Raw genomic sequence first — 13,380 nt, forward strand, 5'->3', positions numbered from 1 at the left:
TTCTATGGATAACTTAGGAAGTATTCTGTCCACCTCCCATCTTTCATGTACTTCAATGTTTATAATTGTGGAGATTAGTACAGATAATGGTTGAGAGGTGCACGATTCTACGGATTAAGGTATTTTTCTATGTAAAATTTAAGAAGTATTCTGTCCGCCTCCCATCTTTCATGTACTTCAATGTTTATAATTGTGGAGATTAGTACAGATAATGGTTGAGAGGTGTACCATTCTACGGATTAAGGTATTTTTCTATGGAAAATTTAAGAAGTATTCTATCCACCTCCCATCATTCATGTACTTCAATGTTTATAATTGTGGAGATTAGTACAGATAATGGTTGAGAGGTGTACCATTCTACGGATTAAGGTATTTTTCTATGGAAAATTTAAGAAGTATTCTGTCCACCTCCCATCATTCATGTACTTCAATGTTTATAATTGTGGAGATTAGTACAGATAATGGTTGAGAGGTGTACCATTCTACGGATTAAGGTATTTTTCTATGGAAAATTTAAGAAGTATTCTGTCCACCTCCCATCATTCATGTACTTCAATGTTTATAATTGTGGAGATTAGTGCAGATTATTTTTGAGAGGTGTACGATTCTACGGATTAAGGTATTTTTCTATGGAAAATTTAAGAAGTATTCTGTCCACCTCCCATCTTTCATGTACTTCAATGTTTATAATTGTGGAGATTAGTACAGATAATGGTTGAGAGGTGCACGATTCTACGGATTAAGGTATTTTTCTATGGAAAATTTAAGAAGTATTCTGTCCACCTCCCATCTTTCATGTACTTCAATGTTTATAATTGTGGAGATTAGTACAGATAATGGTTGAGAGGTGCACGATTCTACGGATTAAGGTAGGTTTCTATGGATAACTTAGGAAGTATTCTGTCCACCTCACATCTTTCATGTACTTCAATGTTTATAATTGTGGAGATTAGTACAGATAATGGTTGAGAGGTGCACGATTCTACGGATTAAGGTATTTTTATATGGAAAATTTAAGAAGTATTCTGTCCACCTCCCATCATTCATGTACTTCAATGCTTATAATTGTGGAGATTAGAGCAGATAATGGTTGAGACTTGTACGATTCTACGGATTAAGGTATTTTCTATGGAAAATTTAAGAAGTATTCTGTCCACCTCCCATCATTCATGTACTTCAATGCTTATAATTGTGGAGATTAGTACAAAAAATGGTTGAGAGGTGCACGATTCTACGGATTAAGGTAGGTTTCTATGGATAACTTAGGAAGTATTCTGTCCACCTCACATCTTTCATGTACTTCAATGTTTATAATTGTGGAGATTAGTACAGATAATGGTTGAGAGGTGCACGATTCTACTGATTAAGGTATTTTTCTATGGAAATTTTAAGAAGTATTCTGTCCACCTCCCATCATTCATGTACTTCAATGCTTATAATTGTGGAGATTAGTGCAGATAATGGTTGACAGGTGTACGATTCTACGGATTAAGGTATTTTTCTATGGAAAATTTAAGAAGTATTCTGTCCACCTCCCATCTTTCATGTACTTCAATGTTTATAATTGTGGAGATTAGTACAGATAATGGTTGAGAGGTGTACCATTCTACGGATTAAGGTATTTTTCAATGGAAAATTTAAGAAGTATTCTGTCCACCTCCCATCATTCATGTACTTCAATGTTTATAATTGTGGAGATTAGTACAGATAATGGTTGAGAGGTGCACGATTCTACGGATTAAGGTATTTTTCTATGGAAAATTTAAGAAGTATTCTGTCCACCTCCCATCTTTCATGTACTTCAATGTTTATAATTGTGGAGATTAGTACAGATAATGGTTGAGAGGTGCACGATTCTACGGATTAAGGTAGGTTTCTATGGATAACTTAGGAAGTATTCTGTCCACCTCACATCTTTCATGTACTTCAATGTTTATAATTGTGGAGATTAGTGCAGATAATGGTTGAGAGGTGTACGATTCTACGGATTAAGGTATTTTTCTATGGAAAATTTAAGAAGTATTCTGTCCACCTCCCATCTTTCATGTACTTCAATGTTTATAATTGTGGAGATTAGTACAGATAATGGTTGAGAGGTGCACGATTCTACGGATTAAGGTATTTTTCTATGGAAAATTTAAGAAGTATTCTGTCCACCTCCCATCTTTCATGTACTTCAATGTTTATAATTGTGGAGATTAGTACAGATAATGGTTGAGAGGTGCACGATTCTACGGATTAAGGTATTTTTATATGGAAAATTTAAGAAGTATTCTGTCCACCTCCCATCATTCATGTACTTCAATGCTTATAATTGTGGAGATTAGTGCAGATAATGGTTGAGACTTGTACGATTCTACGGATTAAGGTATTTTTCTATGGAAAATTTAAGAAGTATTCTGTCCACCTCCCATCATTCATGTACTTCAATGTTTATAATTGTGGAGATTAGTACAGATAATGGTTGAGAGGTGCACGATTCTACGGATTAAGGTAGGTTTCTATGGATAACTTAGGAAGTATTCTGTCCACCTCCCATCATTCATGTACTTCAATGTTAATAATTGTGGAGATTAGTACAGATAATGGTTGAGAGGTGCACGATTCTACGGATTAAGGTATTTTTCTATGTAAAATTTAAGAAGTATTCTGTCCGCCTCCCATCTTTCATGTACTTCAATGTTTATAATTGTGGAGATTAGTACAGATAATGGTTGAGAGGTGTACCATTCTACGGATTAAGGTATTTTTCTATGGAAAATTTAAGAAGTATTCTGTCCACCTCCCATCATTCATGTACTTCAATGTTTATAATTGTGGAGATTAGTACAGATAATGGTTGAGAGGTGCACGATTCTACGGATTAAGGTATTTTTCTATGGAAAATTTAAGAAGTATTCTGTCCCCCTCCCATCTTTCATGTACTTCAATGTTTATAATTGTGGAGATTAGTGCAGATAATGGTTGAGAGGTGTACGATTCTACGGATTAAGGTATTTTTCTATGGAAAATTTAAGAAGTATTCTGTCCACCTCCCATCTTTCATGTACTTCAATGTTTATAATTGTGGAGATTAGTACAGATAATGGTTGAGAGGTGTACGATTCTACGGATTAAGGTATTTTTCTATGGAAAATTTAAGAAGTATTCTGTCCACCTCCCATCTTTCATGTACTTCAATGTTTATAATTGTGGAGATTAGTACAGATAATGGTTGAGAGGTGCACGATTCTACGGATTAAGGTATTTTTCTATGGAAAATTTAAGAAGTATTCTGTCCACCACCCATCTTTCATGTACTTCAATGTTTATAATTGTGGAGATTAGTACAGATAATGGTTGAGAGGTGCACGATTCTACGGATTAAGGTATTTTTATATGGAAAATTTAAGAAGTATTCTGTCCACCTCCCATCATTCATGTACTTCAATGCTTATAATTGTGGAGATTAGTGCAGATAATGGTTGAGACTTGTACGATTCTACGGATTAAGGTATTTTTCTATGGAAAATTTAAGAAGTATTCTGTCCACCTCCCATCATTCATGTACTTCAATTCTTATAATTGTGGAGATTAGTACAAAAAATGGTTGAGAGGTGCACGATTCTACGGATTAAGGTAGGTTTCTATGGATAACTTAGGAAGTATTCTGTCCACCTCACATCTTTCATGTACTTCAATGTTTATAATTGTGGAGATTAGTACAGATAATGGTTGAGAGGTGCACGATTCTACGGATTAAGGTATTTTTCTATGGAAAATTTAAGAAGTATTCTGTCCGCCTCCAATCTTTCATGTACTTCAATGTTTATAATTGTGGAGATTAGTACAGATAATGGTTGAGAGGTGTACGATTCTACGGATTAAGGTATTTTTCTATGGAAAATTTAAGAAGTATTCTGTCCACCTCCCATCATTCATGTACTTCAATGTTTATAATTGTGGAGATTAGTACAGATAATGGTTGAGAGGTGCACGATTCTACGGATTAAGGTATTTTTCTATGGAAAATTTAAGAAGTATTCTGTCCCCCTCCCATCTTTCATGTACTTCAATGTTTATAATTGTGGAGATTAGTGCAGATAATGGTTGAGAGGTGTACGATTCTACGGATTAAGGTATTTTTCTATGGAAAATTTAAGAAGTATTCTGTCCACCTCCCATCTTTCATGTACTTCAATGTTTATAATTGTGGAGATTAGTACAGATAATGGTTGAGAGGTGCACGATTCTACGGATTAAGGTATTTTTCTATGGAAAATATAAGAAGTATTCCGTCCACCTCCCATCATTCATGTACTTCAATGCTTATAATTGTGGAGATTAGTGCAGATAATGGTTGAGAGGTGTACGATTCTACGGATTAAGGTATTTTTCTATGGAAAATTTAAGAAGTATTCTGTCCACCTCCCATCATTCATGTACTTCAATGTTTATAATTGTGGAGATTAGTACAGATAATGGTTGAGAGGTGCACGATTCTACGGATTAAGGTATTTTTCTATGGAAAATTTAAGAAGTATTCTGTCCACCTCCCGTCTTTCATGTACTTCAATGTTTATAATTGTGGAGATTAGTACAGATAATGGTTGAGAGGTGTACCATTCTACGGATTAAGGTATTTTTCTATGGAAAATTTAAGAAGTATTCTGTCCACCTCCCATCATTCATGTACTTCAATGTTTATAATTGTGGAGATTAGTACAGATAATGGTTGAGAGGTGCACGATTCTACGGATTAAGGTATTTTTCTATGGAAAATTTAAGAAGTATTCTGTCCACCTCCCATCTTTCATGTACTTCAATGTTTATAATTGTGGAGATTAGTACAGATAATGGTTGAGAGGTGCACGATTCTACGGATTAAGGTATTTTTCTATGGAAAATATAAGAAGTATTCCGTCCACCTCCCATCATTCATGTACTTCAATGCTTATAATTGTGGAGATTAGTGCAGATAATGGTTGAGAGGTGTACGATTCTACGGATTAAGGTATTTTTCTATGGAAAATTTAAGAAGTATTCTGTCCACCTCCCATCTTTCATGTACTTCAATGTTTATAATTGTGGAGATTAGTACAGATAATGGTTGAGAGGTGTACCATTCTACGGATTAAGGTATTTTTCTATGGAAAATTTAAGAAGTATTCTGTCCACCTCCCATCATTCATGTACTTCAATGTTTATAATTGTGGAGATTAGTACAGATAATGGTTGAGAGGTGCACGATTCTACGGATTAAGGTATTTTTCTATGGAAAATTTAAGAAGTATTCTGTCCACCTCCCATCATTCATGTACTTCAATGCTTATAATTGTGGAGATTAGTGCAGATAATGGTTGAGAGGTGTACGATTCTACGGATTAAGGTATTTTTCTATGGAAAATTTAAGAAGTATTCTGTCCACCTCCCATCATTCATGTACTTCAATGTTTATAATTGTGGAGATTAGTACAGATAATGGTTGAGAGGTGCACGATTCTACGGATTAAGGTATTTTTCTATGGAAAATTTAAGAAGTATTCTGTCCACCTCCCATCTTTCATGTACTTCAATGTTTATAATTGTGGAGATTAGTACAGATAATGGTTGAGAGGTGCACGATTCTACGGATTAAGGTATTTTTATATGGAAAATTTAAGAAGTATTCTGTCCACCTCCCATCATTCATGTACTTCAATGCTTATAATTGTGGAGATTAGAGCAGATAATGGTTGAGACTTGTACGATTCTACGGATTAAGGTATTTTTCTATGGAAAATTTAAGAAGTATTCTGTCCACCTCCCATCATTCATGTACTTCAATGCTTATAATTGTGGAGATTAGTACAAAAAATGGTTGAGAGGTGCACGATTCTACGGATTAAGGTAGGTTTCTATGGATAACTTAGGAAGTATTCTGTCCACCTCCCATCTTTCATGTACTTCAATGTTTATAATTGTGGAGATTAGTACAGATAATGGTTGAGAGGTGCACGATTCTACGGATTAAGGTATTTTTCTATGTAAAATTTAAGAAGTATTCTGTCCGCCTCCCATCTTTCATGTACTTCAATGTTTATAATTGTGGAGATTAGTACAGATAATGGTTGAGAGGTGTACCATTCTACGGATTAAGGTATTTTTCTATGGAAAATTTAAGAAGTATTCTATCCACCTCCCATCATTCATGTACTTCAATGTTTATAATTGTGGAGATTAGTACAGATAATGGTTGAGAGGTGTACCATTCTACGGATTAAGGTATTTTTCTATGGAAAATTTAAGAAGTATTCTGTCCACCTCCCATCATTCATGTACTTCAATGTTTATAATTGTGGAGATTAGTACAGATAATGGTTGAGAGGTGTACCATTCTACGGATTAAGGTATTTTTCTATGGAAAATTTAAGAAGTATTCTGTCCACCTCCCATCATTCATGTACTTCAATGTTTATAATTGTGGAGATTAGTGCAGATTATTTTTGAGAGGTGTACGATTCTACGGATTAAGGTATTTTTCTATGGAAAATTTAAGAAGTATTCTGTCCACCTCCCATCTTTCATGTACTTCAATGTTTATAATTGTGGAGATTAGTACAGATAATGGTTGAGAGGTGCACGATTCTACGGATTAAGGTATTTTTCTATGGAAAATTTAAGAAGTATTCTGTCCACCTCCCATCTTTCATGTACTTCAATGTTTATAATTGTGGAGATTAGTACAGATAATGGTTGAGAGGTGCACGATTCTACGGATTAAGGTAGGTTTCTATGGATAACTTAGGAAGTATTCTGTCCACCTCACATCTTTCATGTACTTCAATGTTTATAATTGTGGAGATTAGTACAGATAATGGTTGAGAGGTGCACGATTCTACGGATTAAGGTATTTTTATATGGAAAATTTAAGAAGTATTCTGTCCACCTCCCATCATTCATGTACTTCAATGCTTATAATTGTGGAGATTAGAGCAGATAATGGTTGAGACTTGTACGATTCTACGGATTAAGGTATTTTCTATGGAAAATTTAAGAAGTATTCTGTCCACCTCCCATCATTCATGTACTTCAATGCTTATAATTGTGGAGATTAGTACAAAAAATGGTTGAGAGGTGCACGATTCTACGGATTAAGGTAGGTTTCTATGGATAACTTAGGAAGTATTCTGTCCACCTCACATCTTTCATGTACTTCAATGTTTATAATTGTGGAGATTAGTACAGATAATGGTTGAGAGGTGCACGATTCTACGGATTAAGGTATTTTTCTATGGAAATTTTAAGAAGTATTCTGTCCACCTCCCATCATTCATGTACTTCAATGCTTATAATTGTGGAGATTAGTGCAGATAATGGTTGACAGGTGTACGATTCTACGGATTAAGGTATTTTTCTATGGAAAATTTAAGAAGTATTCTGTCCACCTCCCATCTTTCATGTACTTCAATGTTTATAATTGTGGAGATTAGTACAGATAATGGTTGAGAGGTGTACCATTCTACGGATTAAGGTATTTTTCAATGGAAAATTTAAGAAGTATTCTGTCCACCTCCCATCATTCATGTACTTCAATGTTTATAATTGTGGAGATTAGTGCAGATAATGGTTGAGAGGTGTACGATTCTACGGATTAAGGTATTTTTCTATGGAAAATTTAAGAAGTATTCTGTCCACCTCCCATCATTCATGTACTTCAATGCTTAAAATTGTGGAGATTAGTGCAGATAATGGTTGAGAGGTGTACGATTCTACGGATTAAGGTATTTTTCTATGGAAAATTTAAGAAGTATTCTGTCCACCTCCCATCTTTCATGTACTTCAATGTTTATAATTGTGGAGATTAGTACAGATAATGGTTGAGAGGATTACGATTCTACGGATTAAGGTATTTTTCTATGGAAAATTTAAGAAGTATTCTGTCCACCTCCCATCTTTCATGTACTTCAATGTTTATAATTGTGGAGATTAGTACAGATAATGGTTGAGAGGTGCACGATTCTACGGATTAAGGTATTTTTCTATGGAAAATTTAAGAAGTATTCTGTCCACCTCCCATCTTTCATGTACTTCAATGTTTATAATTGTGGAGATTAGTACAGATAATGGTTGAGAGGTGCACGATTCTACGGATTAAGGTATTTTTATATGGAAAATTTAAGAAGTATTCTGTCCACCTCCCATCATTCATGTACTTCAATGCTTATAATTGTGGAGATTAGTGCAGATAATGGTTGAGACTTGTACGATTCTACGGATTAAGGTATTTTTCTATGGAAAATTTAAGAAGTATTCTGTCCACCTCCCATCATTCATGTACTTCAATTCTTATAATTGTGGAGATTAGTACAAAAAATGGTTGAGAGGTGCACGATTCTACGGATTAAGGTAGGTTTCTATGGATAACTTAGGAAGTATTCTGTCCACCTCACATCTTTCATGTACTTCAATGTTTATAATTGTGGAGATTAGTACAGATAATGGTTGAGAGGTGCACGATTCTACGGATTAAGGTATTTTTCTATGGAAAATTTAAGAAGTATTCTGTCCGCCTCCCATCTTTCATGTACTTCAATGTTTATAATTGTGGAGATTAGTACAGATAATGGTTGAGAGGTGTACGATTCTACGGATTAAGGTATTTTTCTATGGAAAATTTAAGAAGTATTCTGTCCACCTCCCATCATTCATGTACTTCAATGTTTATAATTGTGGAGATTAGTACAGATAATGGTTGAGAGGTGCACGATTCTACGGATTAAGGTATTTTTCTATGGAAAATTTAAGAAGTATTCTGTCCCCCTCCCATCTTTCATGTACTTCAATGTTTATAATTGTGGAGATTAGTGCAGATAATGGTTGAGAGGTGTACGATTCTACGGATTAAGGTATTTTTCTATGGAAAATTTAAGAAGTATTCTGTCCACCTCCCATCTTTCATGTTCTTCAATGTTTATAATTGTGGAGATTAGTGCAGATAATGGTTGAGAGGTGTACGATTCTACGGATTAAGGTATTTTTCTATGGAAAATTTAAGAAGTATTCTGTCCACCTCCCATCTTTCATGTACTTCAATGTTTATAATTGTGGAGATTAGTACAGATAATGGTTGAGAGGTGTACCATTCTACGGATTAAGGTATTTTTCTATGGAAAATTTAAGAAGTATTCTGTCCACCTCCCATCATTCATGTACTTCAATGTTTATAATTGTGGAGATTAGTACAGATAATGGTTGAGAGGTGCACGATTCTACGGATTAAGGTATTTTTCTATGGAAAATTTAAGAAGTATTCTGTCCACCTCCCATCATTCATGTACTTCAATGCTTATAATTGTGGAGATTAGTGCAGATAATGGTTGAGAGGTGTACGATTCTACGGATTAAGGTATTTTTCTATGGAAAATTTAAGAAGTATTCTGTCCACCTCCCATCATTCATGTACTTCAATGTTTATAATTGTGGAGATTAGTACAGATAATGGTTGAGAGGTGCACGATTCTACGGATTAAGGTATTTTTCTATGGAAAATTTAAGAAGTATTCTGTCCACCTCCCATCTTTCATGTACTTCAATGTTTATAATTGTGGAGATTAGTACAGATAATGGTTGAGAGGTGCACGATTCTACGGATTAAGGTATTTTTATATGGAAAATTTAAGAAGTATTCTGTCCACCTCCCATCATTCATGTACTTCAATGCTTATAATTGTGGAGATTAGAGCAGATAATGGTTGAGACTTGTACGATTCTACGGATTAAGGTATTTTTCTATGGAAAATTTAAGAAGTATTCTGTCCACCTCCCATCATTCATGTACTTCAATGCTTATAATTGTGGAGATTAGTACAAAAAATGGTTGAGAGGTGCACGATTCTACGGATTAAGGTAGGTTTCTATGGATAACTTAGGAAGTATTCTGTCCACCTCCCATCTTTCATGTACTTCAATGTTTATAATTGTGGAGATTAGTACAGATAATGGTTGAGAGGTGCACGATTCTACGGATTAAGGTATTTTTCTATGTAAAATTTAAGAAGTATTCTGTCCGCCTCCCATCTTTCATGTACTTCAATGTTTATAATTGTGGAGATTAGTACAGATAATGGTTGAGAGGTGTACCATTCTACGGATTAAGGTATTTTTCTATGGAAAATTTAAGAAGTATTCTGTCCACCTCCCATCATTCATGTACTTCAATGTTTATAATTGTGGAGATTAGTACAGATAATGGTTGAGAGGTGTACCATTCTACGGATTAAGGTATTTTTCTATGGAAAATTTAAGAAGTATTCTGTCCACCTCCCATCATTCATGTACTTCAATGTTTATAATTGTGGAGATTAGTGCAGATAATTTTTGAGAGGTGTACGATTCTACGGATTAAGGTATTTTTCTATGGAAAATTTAAGAAGTATTCTGTCCACCTCCCATCTTTCATGTACTTCAATGTTTATAATTGTGGAGATTAGTACAGATAATGGTTGAGAGGTGCACGATTCTACGGATTAAGGTATTTTTCTATGGAAAATTTAAGAAGTATTCTGTCCACCTCCCATCTTTCATGTACTTCAATGTTTATAATTGTGGAGATTAGTACAGATAATGGTTGAGAGGTGCACGATTCTACGGATTAAGGTAGGTTTCTATGGATAACTTAGGAAGTATTCTGTCCACCTCACATCTTTCATGTACTTCAATGTTTATAATTGTGGAGATTAGTACAGATAATGGTTGAGAGGTGCACGATTCTACGGATTAAGGTATTTTTATATGGAAAATTTAAGAAGTATTCTGTCCACCTCCCATCATTCATGTACTTCAATGCTTATAATTGTGGAGATTAGAGCAGATAATGGTTGAGACTTGTACGATTCTACGGATTAAGGTATTTTTCTATGGAAAATTTAAGAAGTATTCTGTCCACCTCCCATCATTCATGTACTTCAATGCTTATAATTGTGGAAATTAGTACAAAAAATGGTTGAGAGGTGCACGATTCTACGGATTAAGGTAGGTTTCTATGGATAACTTAGGAAGTATTCTGTCCACCTCACATCTTTCATGTACTTCAATGTTTATAATTGTGGAGATTAGTACAGATAATGGTTGAGAGGTGCACGATTCTACGGATTAAGGTATTTTTCTATGGAAAATTTAAGAAGTATTCTGTCCACCTCCCATCATTCATGTACTTCAATGCTTATAATTGTGGAGATTAGTGCAGATAATGGTTGAGAGGTGTACGATTCTACGGATTAAGGTATTTTTCTATGGAAAATTTAAGAAGTATTCTGTCCACCTCCCATCTTTCATGTACTTCAATGTTTATAATTGTGGAGATTAGTACAGATAATGGTTGAGAGGTGTACCATTCTACGGATTAAGGTATTTTTCTATGGAAAATTTAAGAAGTATTCTGTCCACCTCCCATCATTCATGTACTTCAATGTTTATAATTGTGGAGATTAGTGCAGATAATGGTTGAGAGGTGTACGATTCTACGGATTAAGGTATTTTTCTATGGAAAATTTAAGAAGTATTCTGTCCACCTCCCATCATTCATGTACTTCAATGCTTAAAATTGTGGAGATTAGTGCAGATAATGGTTGAGAGGTGTACGATTCTACGGATTAAGGTATTTTTCTATGGAAAATTTAAGAAGTATTCTGTCCACCTCCCATCATTCATGTACTTCAATGCTTATAATTGTGGAGATTAGTAAAGATAATGGTTGAGAGGTGCACGATTCTACGGATTAAGGTATTTTTCTATGGAAAACTTAAGAAGTATTCTGTCTGCATCCCTTCTTTCATCTACTTCAATGTTTATAATTGTGGAGATTAGTACAGATAATGGTTGAGAGGTGTACCATTCTACGGATTAAGGTATTTTTCTATGTAAAATTTAAGAAGTATTCTGTCCACCTCCCATCATTCATGTACTTCAATGCTTATAATTGTGGAGATTAGTACAAAAAATGGTTGAGAGGTGCACGATTCTACGGATTAAGGTAGGTTTCTATGGATAACTTAGGAAGTATTCTGTCCACCTCCCATCTTTCATCTACATCAATGTTTATAATTGTGGAGATTAGTACAGATAATGGTTGAGAGGTGCACGATTCTACGGATTAAGGTATTTTTATATGGAAAATTTAAGAAGTATTCTGTCCACCTCCCATCATTCATGTACTTCAATGCTTATAATTGTGGAGATTAGTGCAGATAATGGTTGAGACTTGTACGATTCTACGGATTAAGGTATTTTTCTATGGAAAATTTAAGAAGTATTCTGTCCACCTCCCATCATTCATGTACTTCAATGCTTATAATTGTGGAGATTAGTACAAAAAATGGTTGAGAGGTGCACGATTCTACGGATTAAGGTAGGTTTCTATGGATAACTTAGGAAGTATTCTGTCCACCTCACATCTTTCATGTACTTCAATGTTTATAATTGTGGAGATTAGTGCAGATAATGGTTGAGAGGTGTACGATTCTACGGATTAAGGTATTTTTCTATGGAAAATTTAAGAAGTATTCTGTCCACCTCCCATCATTCATGTACTTCAATGCTTATAATTGTGGAGATTAGTACAAAAAATGGTTGAGAGGTGCACGATTCTACGGATTAAGGTAGGTTTCTATGGATAACTTAGGAAGTATTCTGTCCACCTCACATCTTTCATGTACTTCAATGTTTATAATTGTGGAGATTAGTGCAGATAATGGTTGAGAGGTGCACGATTCTACGGATTAAGGTATTTTTCTATGGAAAATTTAAGAAGTATTCTGTCCACCTCCCATCATTCATGTACTTCAATGCTTATAATTGTGGAGATTAGTGCAGATAATGGTTGAGAGGTGTACGATTCTACGGATTAAGGTATTTTTCTATGGAAAATTTAAGAAGTATTCTGTCCACCTCCCATCTTTCATGTACTTCAATGTTTATAATTGTGGAGATTAGTACAGATAATGGTTGAGAGGTGTACCATTCTACGGATTAAGGTATTTTTCTATGGAAAATTTAAGAAGTATTCTGTCCACCTCCCATCATTCATGTACTTCAATGTTTATAATTGTGGAGATTAGTGCAGATAATGGTTGAGAGGTGTACGATTCTACGGATTAAGGTATTTTTCTATGGAAAATTTAAGAAGTATTCTGTCCACCTCCCATCATTCATGTACTTCAATGCTTAAAATTGTGGAGATTAGTGCAGATAATGGTTGAGAGGTGTACGATTCTACGGATTAAGGTATTTTTCTATGGAAAATTTAAGAAGTATTCTGTCCACCTCCCATCATTCATGTACTTCAATGCTTATAATTGTGGAGATTAGTAAAGATAATGGTTGAGAGGTGCACGATTCTACGGATTAAGGTATTTTTCTATG

The sequence above is a fragment of the Ischnura elegans genome, chromosome 10 (assembly GCF_921293095.1).
Source record: "Ischnura elegans chromosome 10, ioIscEleg1.1, whole genome shotgun sequence".
Lineage (NCBI taxonomy): Eukaryota > Metazoa > Arthropoda > Insecta > Odonata > Coenagrionidae > Ischnura > Ischnura elegans.